This window comes from Salvelinus namaycush, unplaced genomic scaffold (assembly GCF_016432855.1).
Source record: "Salvelinus namaycush isolate Seneca unplaced genomic scaffold, SaNama_1.0 Scaffold87, whole genome shotgun sequence".
NCBI lineage: Eukaryota > Metazoa > Chordata > Actinopteri > Salmoniformes > Salmonidae > Salvelinus > Salvelinus namaycush.
Window position 1 is genome coordinate 213,688 of NW_024061608.1, and position 17,091 is coordinate 230,778.

The following is a 17,091-nucleotide window of genomic DNA, read 5'->3' on the forward strand; positions in this document are numbered from 1 at the left end:
CGAAAGACTGAACACTATCTCAGGCTAACATAGTTTGGAAAGCAATTGGTTATTGCTTCAAAGAGAAGACAATGAAAAGACTAATCTGTCTTTTAGTTATCAAAATTCTCAACTTAATTGAGCGAACAGTATTTTTGCCATTGGCTATATCCCCGGTGAGTGTGCATATTCACTTTCTTTATCCCTGAGTCAGTGCCACTTGAAAGTCATATTGAACAAGATTCTGCTAATCTCTATAGTCATATAAAGTGTAGTAGAATTGCATGATAAAAAATATTTTAACAAGGGAAAAAAAAAATCCTGTAAAGAGAAACATATCTGACATAGCCTAGCCTAGCCTTACTCCACCACGCGCTGCATTGAACAGCCGTTTTTTTGCGAACAGTGATTGAGTTATATTATTAGCCTAAATGATGACTATTCAATTTACTAATCACATTAGCAATAGTCAGCTATCTTACTAAAGTCTGTAAATGTGAAGATGCATTGAATGCTTTATAGGGCTGTCAGTTATGTCGATGACTGTGTACACACCACACGTCAATCACCGACACCGGAAGTCCCATGACCGTCACAGCCCTAGTTGTATGCTTGAGTTTGTTCAAGAGAGGCTTTGACGCCAGATTTGAGCAGATCTTGCTTTAGTTTTCCTCAGCCTGTGTTTTGTTTCTCTCTCCTTTTCCTGTTAGATGGTGATGCTGCTTCTCTCCAGAGGAGCCAACATGAATGCTTTTGAGAAGAAGGACCGCCGAGCAATCCACTGGGCTGCTTACATGGGTAATGAGTTGACCACACATATACATTCTGACTAATGTCCTTATCCCAGTGAGTGAATGAATTGGCTGTGTGTTAGACTCACAGCTCAGCTGTATGGTCCACCTCTAGTGTGTTATTATGTCAGAATGATGGACTGAGTATGTTGATAAGATGTAGGTTTTCAATTGTACTAACACGATGTAGGTATTGCTAATGGTGCTGTGTACCACTGTAAACTAACCTCTCTCTCCCTCTATATCTCTGCCTATCTCTCTGTCTCTCTCCATCTGTCTGTCTCTCTCTCCATCTCTGTTTCTCTCTTTGTCTCTCTTTTCCCCCCCATAGGGCACATTGAGGTGGTGAAACTGCTGGCCTCTCATGGATCAGAGGTGTCCTGTAAAGACAAGAGGGCCTACACCCCTCTCCACTCTGCAGCCTCCAGCGGCATGATCAGCATGGTCAAGTACCTCCTGGACCTTGGGGTGGATGTGAGTCAATGCATACATACACCTCCCCACATTCAACTGTGTAGTCACTGTTCAATTACAACTCCACGAAAAGACAGAGCTCTAGTGTGTTCGAGAATGATTTCCTTCAAGTAATGAAGAGATGGAGGTTGGATCAGTGGGTTGGGACCAGTGGGTTGGGACCAGGGGATTGGGGCCAGGGGGTTGGGACCAGGGGGTTTTCATAACCAAGTAATGAAGAGATGGAGGTTGGGCCAGGGGGTTGGGACCAGTGGGTTGGGACAAGTGTGTTGGGACCAGTGTGTTGGGACCAGTGTGTTGGGACCAGTGTGTTGGGACCAGGGGGTTGGGACCAGGGGGTTGGGACCAGGGGGTTGGGACCAGGGGGTTGGGACCAGTGTGTTGGGACCAGGGGGTTGGGACCAGGGGGTTGGGACCAGGGGGTTGGGACCAGTGTGTTGGGACCAGGGGGTTTTCATAACCAAGTAATGAAGAGATGGAGATTGGATCCAGAGGGTTGGATCCAGGAGGTTGGAGCCAGTGGGTTGGGACCCAGTGTGTCGGGACACAGTGTGTTGGGTCAGGGGTTTTTCCTAACCAAGTGACCTGATCAGGAATGTATTGTCTCTCTCTCTATCAACATGTTAAATGTGCAACCAGAGGAAAAGAAACTCTGGACCACCTGTACTCCATATTCAAAGATGCATACAAAGCTCTCCCTCGCTCTCCATTTGGCTAATCTGACCTTATTTCTATCCTCCGGATTCCTGCTTACAAGCAACAATTAAAGCAGGAAGCACCAGTGACTAGATCAATAAAAAAGTGGTCAGATGAGGCAGATGCTAAACTACAGGACTGTTTTGCTAGCACAGACTGGAATATTTTCCGGGATTCTTCCGATGGCATTGAGGATTACACCACATCAGTCACTGGCTTCATCAATAAGTGCATCGATGACGTCATCCCCACAGTGACTATACGTACATAACCCAACCAGAAGTCATGGATTACAGGCAAAATCCAACCTTAGCTAAAAGGGTAGAGCTGCCGCTTTCAAGGAGCGGGACTCTAACCTGGAAGCTTATAAGAAATCCCGCTATGCCCTCCGACGAACCATCAACCAGGCAAAGCATCAATACAGGACAAAGATCACATCATACTACACCAGCTCCGATGCTGGTCGGATGTGGCAGGGCATTCAAACTACTACAGACTACAGAGGGAAGCACAGCCGAGAGCAGCCCAGTGACACAAGCCTACCAGACAAGCGCTAAATTACTTCTATTCTCGCTTTGAGGCAAGTAACACTGAGGCATGCATGAGAGCACCAGCTGTTTCGGACAACTGTGTGATCACATTCTCTGCAGATGATGAGAGTAAGGCCTTTAAAAGGGTCAATATTCACAAGGCCGCAGGGTCAGACGGATTACCAGGATGTGTACCCGAGCATGCGCTGACCAACTGGCAAGCATCTTCACTGACATTTTCAACCTCTCCCTGTCTGAGTCTGTAATACCAACATGTTTCAAGCATTGCACCATAGTCCCTGTGCCCAAGAAGACTAAGGTAACCTGCCTAAATAACTACCGACCCGTAGCACTCACGTCTGTGTTTTTGAAAGGCTGGTCATGGCTCACATCAATACCATTATCCTAGAAACCCTAAACCTACTCCAATTTGCATACCGCCCCAACAGATCCACAGATGATGCAATCTCTATGGCACTCCACACTGCCCTTTCACACCTGGACAAAAGGAACACCTATGTGAGAATGCTATTCATTGACTACAGCTCAGCGTTCAACACCATAGTGCACTCAAAGCTCATCACTGTCAATCAATCAAATGTATTTATAAAGCCCTTCTTACATCAACTGATGTCACAAAGTGCTGTACAGAAACCCAGCCTAAAACCCCAAACAGCAAGCAATGCAGGTGTAGAAGCACGGTAGCTAGGACAAACTCCCTAGGAAGGCCAAAACCTAGGAAGAAACCTAGAGAGGAACCAGGCTATGAGGGGTGGCCAGTCCTCTTCTGGCTGTGCCGGGTGGAGATTATAACAGAACATGGGCAAGATGTTCAAAAGTTCATAGATGACCAGCAGGGTCAGATAATAATAATCACAGTTGTTGTAGAGGGTGAAACAGGTCAGCACCTCAGGAGTAAATGTAATTTGGCTTTTCATAGCCGATCATTCAGAGTATCTCTACCGCTTCTGCTGTCTCTAGAGAGTTGAAAACAGCAGGTCTGGGACAAGGTAGCACGTCCAGTGAACAGGTCGGGGTTCCATAGCCGCAGGCAGAACAGTTGAGACTGGAGCAGCAGCACGGCCAGGTGGCCTGGGGACAGCAAGGAGTCATCAGGCCAGGTAGTCTTGAGGCATGTCCTCCTCCAAGAGAGAGAGAAACAGAGAGAATTAGAGAGCATACTTAAATTCACACAGGACACCGGATAAGACAGGAGAAATACACCAGATATAACAGACTGACCCTAGCCCCCCGACACATAAACTACTGCAGCATAAATACTGGAGGCTGAGACAGGAGGGGTCGGGAAACACTGTGGCCCCATCCGACGATACCCCCGGACAGGGCCAAACAGGCAGGATATATCCCCACCAACTTTGCCAAAGCACAGCCCCCACACCACTAGAGGGATAGCTTCAACCACCAACTTACTATCCTGAGACAAGGCCGAGTATCTCCAGTATCTCCAATCTCCAGTGGGTGCGCGGGAGGGGGTAGATCCAGAATTTTGGGAATCCTGTAGAAAGGAGATCGCGTCTCTTCCCTCCACGACCTCCGGGAAACCTTGAAGTCTCAAATTCGAGTGCCTTTGGAAATGTTCATAATAATCAAATTTCTCCTCGAGTTTAGCGATGGAGTCTTCCAACTTCTTGTATTTTTGGTCCACTTCCTCACGGACGTCCAGGATGGCAGCCTGGTGGTCAGCATGGTCTTTTTCTAACTTTGTCACTCGTCCCTTTGTGACTTTATGGTCTTCGTGGAGTTTATCGACCAGTACATCAATTTTGCTGAGGGGTTCAGAAAGTGTCTCTTGGATTTATTTTTGTTATACCCTTGTCCATCTCCATTCTGAACCATGCTGGTGCTTCTTCCCGAGCTAGCATCCGCCGAGGCCGATGAAGGGCTGTCAGAGAGGGGCATTTTTCCATGCCTCGTCTGAGGCTTTGACATATTTGGCATATTTTGTTTTGGCGATACAATAAATGTTTTAACTTCCAACGCACTATTAACGAACAGTTTAACAATGTCAAAATGCCTTAAAACTGTTTGAAAGTTCGAGGACACTACGCAGATGCGTCTTGTTAGAGCTTCGCCATTGGCGGAAGTCTCTCTCATATCATCATTCTTAACAGTCATCGTCCAACAAGTCTTCTACTGTTGTTCTTCTCCATTTCATGCACAACACATTGGAGGGACACTTCACATATGTAGTGGGTGTACTTTCCATGTTACAGTATTTCCTTTATAACATTTATAATGACTACATAACTAACAAAACAACATTAGTGTTCTTTAGATCACCTCTGACCATTCCCCACGTTTTATGTTAGATATATTATTCCAGTAGTTGCTTCTGAACGTGTTAGAATTTCGTCGGGAAAAAGTATTCTTGAAACAAAGCAAAAGGGCGTCAGTTGTTAACCCCCACCAGTTCCCTCCTCCCCCCTCTGTGGGTGAGAGGGGGCGGCAGCGTAGCCTAGTGGTTAGAGCGTTGGACTAGTAACCGAAAGGTTGCAAGATCGAATCCCCGAGCTGACAAGGTACAAATCTGTCGTTCTGCCCCTGAACAAGGCAGTTAACTCACTGTTCCTAGGCCGTCAATGAAACGAAGAATTTGTTCTTAACTGACTTGCCTAGTTAAATAAAGGTTAAAAAAAGAAGGGATCTTGTTGAAGTCATTCATTGCAAACCTGATCTGACCTATTTGGATCCTCACAGGACAGTCTGTAATCCCGACATATTTCAAGCTGACTACCATTGTCCGTGTTCCCAAGAACTCCAAGGTAACCTGTCTGTAGCACTCACATCTGTGCTTTGAAAGTCTGGTCATGACCACATCAACACAATCATCCCAGACACCCTGTACCCACTCCAATTTGCATATCTCCCCAACAGATCCACAGATGAAGCAATCTCAATTAAGAGGGGAAATAACTATGTGAGAATGCTGTTCATAGACTACAGCCCAGCGTTCAACACCATAGTCCGCTCCAAGCTAGGGACCTTGGGACTGAAGACCTCCTTCTGCAACTGGATGCTGGACTTTCTGACGGGCCGGCCCCAGGTGGTGAGGATAGGCAAGAACACCTCTGCCACACTGACCTTCAACACGGGAGGCCCTCAGGGATGCGTGCTTAGTCCCCTCTTGTACTCCCTGTTCACCCATGACTGTGTGGCCACACACGACTCCAACACCATCATCAAGTTTGCTGACGACACGAAGGCGATGAGAGGTCAGAGACTTGGCATTGTGGTGCCAGGACAACCTCTCCCTCAATGTCAGTAAGACCAAGGAGCTGATCGTGGACTATAGCAGCAAGAGGGGAGAGCACGTCCCCATCCATATCAACAGGGCTGTTAAAGGGTCTTGCTCTGACCCTACCCACAATCACTAGACTGTATACAAACCATATGCACACACACACACTACGTTCACACTCCCACACAAAACCCACACACACAAACCGACACAACCCAAACACACATGCGTACACATTACACACTCTCACAAACAAACACACACCTTCACACTCATTTGCTGCTGCTGCTCTGTTCTTTATTTTGCTCTTATTATTATCTATCCTGATGCCTAGTCACTTTACCCTGCCTTGTACATATCTACCTCAAATACCTCGTACCCCTGCACACTGATCTGGAACTGGAACTCCTTGTATATAGCTTTATTCTTGGGTATTTTATTACACTGTTACAATATGTACAGTACCAGTCAAAAGTTTGGACACACCTACTCATTCCAGGGTTTCTTTATTTTTTACAATTTTCTACATTGTAGAACATCAAAAGTATGAAATACCACATAAGGAATCCTGTAGTAACCAAAAAAATCTAAATATATTTTATATTTGAGATTCTTCAAAGTAGCCACCCTTTGCCTTGATGACAGCTTTGCACACTCTTGGCATTCTCTCAATCAGCTTCATGAGGTACTCACCTGGAATGCATTTCAATTAACAGGTGTGCCTTGTTCAAAGTTAATTTGTGGAATTTATTTCCTTAGTGCGTTTGAGCCAATCACTTGTTTTGTGACAAGGTAGGGGTGGTATACAGAAGATAGCCCTATTTGATAAAATACCAAGTCCATATTATGGCAAGAACAGCTCAAATAAGCAAAGAGAAACGAAAGTCTAATATTATTTTAAGACATGAAGTTCAGTCAATCCGGAAAATTTCAAAAACTTTGAACGTTTCTTCAAGTGCAGTCACAAAATCCATCAAGCGCTAGACCCAGAGTTACCTCTGCTCTAAAGTTCAAGTAACAGACACATCTCAACATCAACTGTTCAGAGGAGACAGCGTGAATTAGGACTTCATGGTCAAATTTCTGTAAAGAAACCACTACTAAAGTACACCAATAAGAAGAAGAGACTTGCTTGGGCCAAGAAACACGAGCAATGGACATTAGACCGGTGGAAATCTGTCCTTTTGGAAAAGCAATCCAGATGAAGCTGGTTGAGAGAATGCCGAGTGTGTGCAAAGCTGTCAACAAGGCAAAGGGTGGCTAAATATAAATAAAATATATATTGATATGTTTAACACTTTTTTTGGGTACTACATGATTCCATATGTGTTATTTCATAGTTTTGAGTTCTTCACTATTATTTTACAATGTAGAAAATAGTCAAAATAAAGAAAAACCTTTGAATGAGTAGGTGTGTCCAAACTTTTGATTGGTATACATATATTCTATAGTTTTGTACTCTGCATCGTTGGGGTGGTCTCGTAAGCAAGCATTTCACAGTGAAGAGTTGATTTGAGAGGGAAAGACAAAGCGCGAGGGAGTCCAAATGTATTCTGACCTAGTCTTTAGTATGAAACCATTTTTATTGAGACGAGTACAAAACATTAAAGGAACACTTGTCTCCATGTCTCGTCCGTACCTGGTAGGAGTACTCGGGTGGGGGTCCCGCAAAGTTCATCCCAATGGCTGAGGGAGGAGGGTCATTCTTTTCCAGAGAATCTACCAATTTTCCTTCCTGAGGAAATTGCAAGAAATTTCCGAGCTTCCCATTCAAACCGAAAGTGCTATTTAGAAGCATATGTTTTATTTAACCAGGTAAGTTGACTGAGAACACATTCTCATTTACAGCAACAACCTGGGGAATAGTTACAGGGGAGAGGGGAGTGAATGAGCCAATAGTAAGCTTGGGATGATTAGGTGACCGTGTTGGTATGAAGACCAGATCGGGAATTTAGCCAGGACACCAGGGTTAACACCCCTACTCTAACAATAAGTGCCATGGGATCTTTAGTGACCACAGAGAGTCAGGACACATGTTTAACGTCCCACCCGAAAGACAGCACCTGTCCCCAATCACTGCCCTGGGATATTATTTTAGACCAGAGGAAAGAGTGACTCCTACTGGCCCTCCAACACCACTTCCAGCAGCAACTGGTCTCCAATCTAGGGACTGACCATTACCAACCCTGCTTAGCTTCAGAAGCAAGCCAGCTGTGGGATGCAGGGTGTTAAGCAGCAAATAAAATCCAACATGATTATACCACTCTACATGGAGAAATACACTAATGGGTTCTTGTATTTGTTGCATATTAATCAACTCAAAGCCACCACACTATTTCATTAATGTAGCCTAGTTTTAACAGGTCTATGAGCCACTGTTGGCCGACGGGTCAAATGAGGTTATTACAGTAGCCTACCCTTCACTGAAAGATGCATTTCGGTCCTTTCCTCTCCCCTTGCACCTGGCTATCAAGGGAATTTGGGAAGGTTGTGGCTGTTTATACTTCGGTTATTGTGATGATTTTGTCAGAGGAAACAAATCTGAATCTCCTATAATGTAACAGTTACGCTGTAGCGGAGATTCAGCCCACTGGATAGCGCCGCAGTTGATCAATTGCAGTGAATCTAAACCCGCAGTTTATCATGTGCCATTCTAAGGTAGGCTATATTTACATCAAATCTTCTCAATCCTACCTATTGCATCTGTTCTCCAGCAATAAAGTAAATTATCAAGTTAATATTCATTTAGTCACAGCATCAACTAAACGTGAGCCTACACAAACGTGGACTACATAATCAAATTAAATAATCTCGTCAAGACCCTGCCATTCTTCTCCGTTATTACTTCTATTCAAGACAAAATACCCCCAGTTCTCGCATTATTTTACAGACTTGGTCAGAAAGGGTAACTGATTCTCGAGACCCAGACAAACAAATGTAGAATAACATTCAATACACCAACTTAGGCTACATAAAATAACCTGGAAGGCCTACCCTGTAGAAAACAAAATAATTTGCATAGCCCATAACGGTTTAACTTGCTTCAAAACACGCTGAATTTATTTATTTATTTCACCTTTATTTAACCAGGTAGGCTAGTTGAGAACAAGTTCTCATTTACAACTGCGACCTGGCCAAGATAAAGCATAGCAGTGTGAACAGACAACAACACAGAGTTACACATGGAGTAAACAATAAACAAGTCAATAACACAGTAGGGGAAAAAATGAGTCTATATACATTGTGTGCAAAAGGCATGAGGAGGTAGGCAATAAATAGGCTATAGGAGCAAATAATTACAATTTAGCAGATTAACACTGGAGTGATAAATCATCAGATGATCATGTGCAAGTAGAGATACTGGTGTGCAAAAGAGCAGAAAAGTAAATAAATAAAAACAGTAAGGGGATGAGGTAGGTAAATTGGGTGGGCTGTTTACAGATGCAGCGATCGGTTAGCTGCTCAGATAGCAGATGTTTAAAGTTGGTGAGGGAAATAAAAGTCTCCAGTTTCAGCGATTTTTGCAATACGTTCCAGTCACAGGCAGCAGAGAACTGTAAGGAAAGGCGGCCAAATGAGGTGTTGGCTTTTGGGATGATCAGTGAGATATACCTGCTGGAGCGCGTGCTACGGGTGGGTGTTGTTATCGTGACCAGTGAACTGAGATAAGGCGGAGCTTTACCTAGCATGGACTTATAGATGACCTGGAGCCAGCATGTCTGGCGACGAATATGTAGCGAGGGCCAGCCGACTAGAGCATACAGGTCGCAGTGGTGGGTGGTATAAGGTGTTTTAGTAACAAAACGGATGGCACTATGATAAACTGCATCTAGTTTGCTGAGTAGAGTATTGGAAGCTATTTTGTAGATGACATCGCCGAAGTCGAGGATCGGTAGGATAGTCAGTTTTACTAGGGTAAGTTTGGCGGCGTGAGTGAAGGAGGCTTTGTTTTGCGAAATAGAAAGCCGATTCTTGATTTGATTTTGGATTGGAGATGTTTAATATGAGTCTGGAAGGAGAGTTTACAGTCTAGCCAGACACCTAGGTATTTATAGATGTCCACATATTCTAGGTCGGAACCGTCCAGGGTGGTGATGCTAGTCGGGCGGGCGGGCGGGTGCAAGCAGCGAACGGTTGAAAAGCATGCATTTGGTTTTACTAGCGTTTAAGAGCAGTTGGAGGCCACGGAAGGAGTGTTGTATGGCATTGAAGCTCGTTTGGAGGTTAGATAGCACAGTGTCCAAGGAATGGCCAGAAGTATACAGAATGGTGTCGTCTGCGTAGAGGTGGATCAGGGAATCGCCCGCAGCAAGAGCAACATCATTGATATATACAGAGAAAAGAGTCGGCCCGAGAATTGAACCCTGTGGTACCCCCATAGAGACTGCCAGAGGACCAGACATGCCCTCCGATTTGACACACTGAGCTCTGTCTGCAAAGTAGTTGGTGAACCAGGCAAGGCAGTCATCAGAAAAACCGAGGCTACCGAGTCTGCCGATAAGAATATGGTGATTGACAGTCGAAAGCCATGGCCAGGTCGATGAAGACGGCTGCACAGTAATGTCTTTTATCGATGGCGGTTATATCGTTTAGTACCTTGAGCGTGGCTGAGGTGCACCCGTGACCGGCTCGGAAACCGGATTGCACAGCGGAGAAGGTACGGTGGAATTCGAGATGGTCAGTGATCTGTTTATTAACTTGGCTTTCGAAGACCTTAGATAGGCAGGGCAGGATGGATATAGGTCTGTAACAGTTTGGGTCCAGGGTGTCTCCCCCTTTGAGGGGGATGACCACGGCAGCTTTCCAATCCTTGGGGATCTCAGACGATATGAAAGAGATGTTGAACAGGCTGGTAATAGGGGTTGCGACAATGGCGGCGGATAGTTTCAGAAATTGAGGGTCTAGATTGTCAAGCCCAGCTGATTTGAATGGGTCCAGGTTTTGCAGCTCTTTCAGAACATTTGCTATCTGGATTTGGTTGGCATAAATGAGTAAAGCGGTGCCACAGAAATGTTTGAATTACAGCAGATACCTACCGGTAGCTCAAAAGTAGAAGCCAATTTTGTTGCTGTATTAACTGCATTTAAAGGTTGCGTGTACGTGCTTTTTTAATTCATGGAGACTAAGTACGGTTTGCTACGACGCACACCCTGAGCGTTCATCATGCGGCCTGTATGAACAGACTTCCTCACGCTTCTCATAGAAATTTACCGGTTTCTTCCAATGGTTTATCCCATGTAAATCGGAGTGGGTGGGAAATCCTGGTCAAACGGTTCCTGCCCTCAAACCCTAGGTTAGCGGCGCTACAAGCAACTCTGGGAGAGCCTGGACCTGATAGCAACCTGCCAGCTAAGACAGGTTAGCATTGACTTATTTAAACCTGAAAGTTTGGATTGGCACTGGGATATGAAGACACCCCGCCAAAACGATGGGCTAATGATACGAGAGCTGGTTTTATATTTAAGCATTCACTAATAGGAAACCAAGTCAGTTACGAGAGAAGACACCCAGCAGAGTCATTTAAATGCAAGTTGACAACCGTGATATTAGTTAGCACTGACACCATTAACCCCGATTCTAGCAGCCTCATATGTACCAACCCCAAACACTCAGTTCCACAACCATCAAGTTTAAATGAACAAGAACCCATTCCACATCATGTGATGCTACTAGCATAATTTGACCAAATGTAGCTTAAGTCAAATGGTAATTTAAGCACAGGGGTCAAAGTAGACATATTGCTGATGCCAAAGCATGGTTATAATGCAAAATAAATGTTGCCATCACCAGTTACTCATGTCAGGTCAAAGACCTCAACTCCAAGTAGGAACCGTCAAAACAATACTGAGGACACAATTATTACAGTTAGCGTTTAATTGAGCCAAAACAAGAAATGTCAGTTACACACACACAACCTGGACTAGAAAACCCATGAACTCTTGCATGGACCCCGAGCACCATTTCCCACATCAGATATCCATGTTTGTGGTCAACGGGGGCTCAGATGCAGAAGTCAACAGTTACTCAATGGCATGGTCAGACTGGCCGGTCGCAGCTGCCGAGGTAGCGTCGTGAGACGGGCCAGTGGCAGCTTCAGAGGTAGCGTCGTCAGACGGGCCAGTGGCAGCTTCAGAGGTAGCGTCGTCAGACGGGCCAGTGGCAGCTTCAGAGGTAGCGTCGTCAGACGGGCCAGTGGCAGCTTCAGAGGTAGCGTCGTCAGACGGGCCAGTGGCAGCTTCAGAGGTAGCGTCGTCAGACGGGCCAGTGGCAGCTTCAGAGGTAGCGTCGTCAGACGGGCCAGTGGCAGCTTCAGAGGTAGCGTCGTCAGACGGGCCAGTGGCAGCTTCAGAGGTAGCGTCGTCAGACGGGCCAGTGGCAGCTTCAGAGGTAGCGTCGTCAGACGGGCCAGTGGCAGCTTCAGAGGTAGCGTCGTCAGACGGGCCAGTGGCAGCTTCAGAGGTAGCGTCGTCAGACGGGCCAGTGGCAGCTTCAGAGGTAGCGTCGTCAGACGGGCCAGTGGCAGCTTCAGAGGTAGCGTCGTCAGACGGGCCAGTGGCAGCTTCAGAGGTAGCGTCGTCAGACGGGCCAGTGGCAGCTTCAGAGGTAGCGTCGTCAGACGGGCCAGTGGCAGCTTCAGAGGTAGCGTCGTCAGACGGGCCAGTGGCAGCTTCAGAGGTAGCGTCGTCAGACGGGCCAGTGGCAGCTTCAGAGGTAGCGTCGTCAGACGGGCCAGTGGCAGCTTCAGAGGTAGCGTCGTCAGACGGGCCAGTGGCAGCTTCAGAGGTAGCGTCGTCAGACGGGCCAGTGGCAGCTTCAGAGGTAGCGTCGTCAGACGGGCCAGTGGCAGCTTCAGAGGTAGCGTCGTCAGACGGGCCAGTGGCAGCTTCAGAGGTAGCGTCGTCAGACGGGCCAGTGGCAGCTTCAGAGGTAGCGTCGTCAGACGGGCCAGTGGCAGCTTCAGAGGTAGCGTCGTCAGACGGGCCAGTGGCAGCTTCAGAGGTAGCGTCGTCAGAGGACAGGGCATCATTTGCCGGAGAGCTACCATGGTTTGGAGAAGCTTGGGATTCTACTTCATTAGTCTCGAAATACTCTAGAGAGAAAACAAAGAAACAGTTGGGTATTCTACAGCAACACAGCTGTTCTACACGGTCTAGGCCAAATTGCCATTCGAATGTTGAGCAACATGAACCCAACACAGATTTAAAAGTATATGTTTCAGGCCGTACCTTCTCTGTCTTGTTTAGCGTCAGACCCTATGGATCGGAGCAAGGCCAGGGCATGCACAATGGAGACGTCATTTGATGACAGCTCTGAAAAACGTAGGTTAAGGTACACAAGCAAAATGACCAAATCAAAGGGTTTGACAACATTATTTAGACAACTAAGTTACTCTATGGTGTTGAATGAGTGTCAAACACAGCAGCACCATAGACACAGTACAAAGCTAGAAGGGTTGTGGAAAGAAACACTTACCTCCAAGTCTCCTCTGCAGAGAGACTTGCTCTTGCTTCTGGGACTTTCCAACAGGGTAACAAGAAACTGAGGAGAAAGTGTTGACAGAAGTTGAGTTGACACAAAATAGCTACATATATTAATAATAGCAGATGACCAATGCGGAACAAACAGACAATAACATTTTAATCTCCAACTGATAAAGTTGAGCATATTTCCCAAACAAATCCCTTCAATCCAAATAAAACATTAGTGAACCAACCTTTCACAACCCCCACAGTCACCACAAAGAGCAGCAATTCTCTCACACCTCCCATGATCATGAAAATAGTCTGTGTTATCAACAGGTAATGTCTTCACATGGCCTGTATGAGGCTTATATAGGCCACTAATGACCGTTTACCTGACAAACATGACTTAACGATCAATTAACATGCTTGATTGAGGTGTTACATTCAGATAGAAATAGACCATGTAGAACATATGTTGATTCTGGTGGGCAGGCAATCTTTTCTACTCCATATATTGCATTTATATCTGTAATGTTTAACCCTAATGGTCTCAGCTCAGCAGTAGAAAGAAGTAGGCCTAATTATTTTAGGTGTAATATTCAAAGATATTAGGGGGAAATAAACACTGTACCCAAATCCACTTTTTACAATGTTCCTGGGAAATGGGTAGGCCTCCACCATATAGTCCTCCCAGTTTTACAGCTGAGTTATATTCCTTTATTTACATAGATCACATACATAAATATATATGTTAGCTGTAGGTAGCTTTGGAAAAAAATTCCCATATTGTATTGTTACTAACATGAATCATAAATATCATATATTCCTCATTTGCTCTGTAGGAGGTTCGTCATATGAAGGACATTCAAGTGGATGTGACCCCTAACCTGCAATAGGGGCTCAGTGGGGTGACAGACATCCTGTAATGGATCTCCACCTAGTGTCTGAGGACCTGGAAAAGGCTGTGTCTACAGCTGTGGTAACCATGGTAACCTAACTTAACCTCACTATATGAAGGATTTTATTCTTATGGATAGTCATCTCCAATCTGTTCAAATATTACTGTTGTTGATAACACACATTACTAAAATTATTCACACTTGTCTTCCTATTTCCACATAATCTGTCATGGTTCCCCACCTTAACAGGGCATAAAACCAACTTCTCTTTATTTCTCTCTTTATTGCTAATACAACCAAATCCAACAGCGTTCGAGTATCTTAATGCTTTTCTTCTAACCCTGAATGGCAACTTTTTATCCTAGTACACAAGCATGTCACTTTATCCATCCACACCCACTCTACTGCCGCATGGCCACTGCGGCTGAGACTTTCACCCTCTCGTTGCAGGTATAGCAGGTAACCAACCCCACCCTAGGAGTTACCCTCTACAGGTATCAACCTGTTCGGGTTTACCTTCCGGGACTTACCATATACCACAAAGCTACGACCGGTCGTAATACAATTGGATTACTGAATAAGCTCAGGCTTTCTAGGTCCGTACCCTATAATTGGTTCAGCGTACGACGCTCATCTCCCCAAGATGTCAGAATTAGTGATAACAGGTGTAGGAACTGTGCCTACCTTGTTTATGTTTCACTGATTCAGAATCTCTAGTTCGACTGCAAATCGTGGTGAACCCTGCTCGCAGCGCCAACTGTTAGGTTCTAATTCTCAGAGTAAAAACTCGACGGACACTATGAAAGCTTAAACCAAGTTTATTCTTCCCAGAGGGTCAAGACAGCTGCATTAGACAACAAACATATTCACACAAGCACTGATATTTAATCCTTTCTCCTATGCTGAGTCTACTCCTAAATTTCAATGAGCATTTCTCGACGGCTGGCCATGTTTTCTTCCTGGCTACCCTAACTCCGGCCAACAGCTCCGCACCCCCCGCAGCTACTTGCCCGAGCCTCCCCAGCTTCTCCTTCACCCAAATCCAGGTAGCAGATGTTCTGAAAGAGCTGCAAAAACTGGACCCGTACAAATCAGCTGGGCTAGACAATCTGGACCCTCTCTTTCTAAAATTATCCGCCGCCATTGTTGCAACCCCTATTACCAGTCTGTTCAACCTCTCTTTCGTATCGTCCGAGATCCCTAAAGATTGGAAAGCTCTTCAAAGGGGGTGACACTCTAGACCCAAACTGTTATAGACCTATATCCATCGTGCCCTGCCTTTCTAAAGTCTTCGAAAGCCAAGTTAATAAACAGATCACTGACCATTTCGAATCCCACCGTACCTTCTCCGCTGTACAATCCAGTTTCCGAGCTGGTCATGGGTGCACCTCAGCCACGCTCAAGGTACTAAACGATATCATAGCCGCCATCGATAAAAGACATTACTGTGCAGCCGTCTTCATCAACCTGGCCAAGGCTTTCGACTCTGTCAATCACCGTATTCTTATCGGCAGACTCAACAGCCTTGGTTTCTCAAATGACTGTCTCGCCTGGTTCACCAACTACTTCGCAGACAGAGTTCAGTGTGTCAAATTGGAAGGCATGTTGTCCGGACCTCTGGCAGTCTCTATGGGAGTACCACATGGTTCAATTCTCGGGCCGACTCTTTTCTCTGTATATATCAACGATGTCACTCTTGCTGCGTGTGATTCCCTGATCCACCTCTACGCAGACGACAGCATTCTGTATACATCTGGCCCTTCTTTGGACACTGTGTTAACTAACCTCCAAACGAGCTTCAATGCCATACAACGCTCCTTCCGTGGCCTCCAACTGCTCTTAAACGCTAGTAAAATCAAATGCATGCTTTTCAACCGCTCGCTGCCCGCACCCGCCCGCCCGCCCGACTAGCATCACTCTCTGGACGGTTCTGACCTAGAATAAGTGGACAACTACAAATACCTAGGTGTCTGGCTAGACTGTAAACTCTCCTTCCAGACTCATATCAAACATCTCCAATCCAAAATCAAATCTAGAATCGGCTTTCTATTTCGCAACAAAGCCTCCTTCACTCACGCCGCCAAACTTACCCTAGTAAAACTGACTATCCTACCAATCCTCGACTTTGGCAATGTCATCTACAAAATAGCTTCCAATACTCTACTCAGCAAACTGGATGCAGTCTATCACAGTGCCATCCGTGTTGTTACCAAAGCCCCTTATACCACCCACCACTACGACCTGTATGCTCTTGTCGGCTGGCCCTCGCTACATATTCGTCGCCAGACCCACTGGCTCCAGGTCATCTATAAGTTTATGCTAGGTAAAGCTCCGCCTTATCTCAGCTCACTGGTCACGATAACAACACCCACCCGTAGCACGCGCTCCAGCAGGTATATCTCACTGGTTATCCCCAAAGCCAACACCTCTTTTGGCCGCCTTTCCTTCCAGTTCTCTGCTGCCAGTGACTGGAACGAATTGCAAAATCGCTGAAGCTGGAGACTTACATTTCACTCACTAACTTTAAATATCAACTATCTGAGCAGCTAACCGATCACTGCAGCTATACATAGTTAATGTGTAAATAGCCCACCCCAATCTACCCACCTCATCCCCATATTGTTTTTATTTACTTTTTTGCTCTTTTGCACACCAGTATCACTATTTGCACATCATCATCTGCTCATCTATCACTCCAGTGTTAGTCTGCAAAATATTTATTACTTTGAAACTATGGCCTATTTATTGCCTTACCTCAAGCCATTTGCACACACTGTATAGACTTTCTTTTTTTCTACTGTGTTATTGACTGTACGCTTGTTTATTCCATGTGTAACTGTGTTGTTGTTTGTGTTGCACTGCTTTGCTTTATTTTGGCCAGGTCGCAGTTGTAAATGAGAACTTGTTCTCAACTATCTTACCTGGTTCAATAAAGGTGAAATAAACAAAAAATCCCAGAGGATCCCAGATGGCTAACAATAACATAACCTGACATAACGT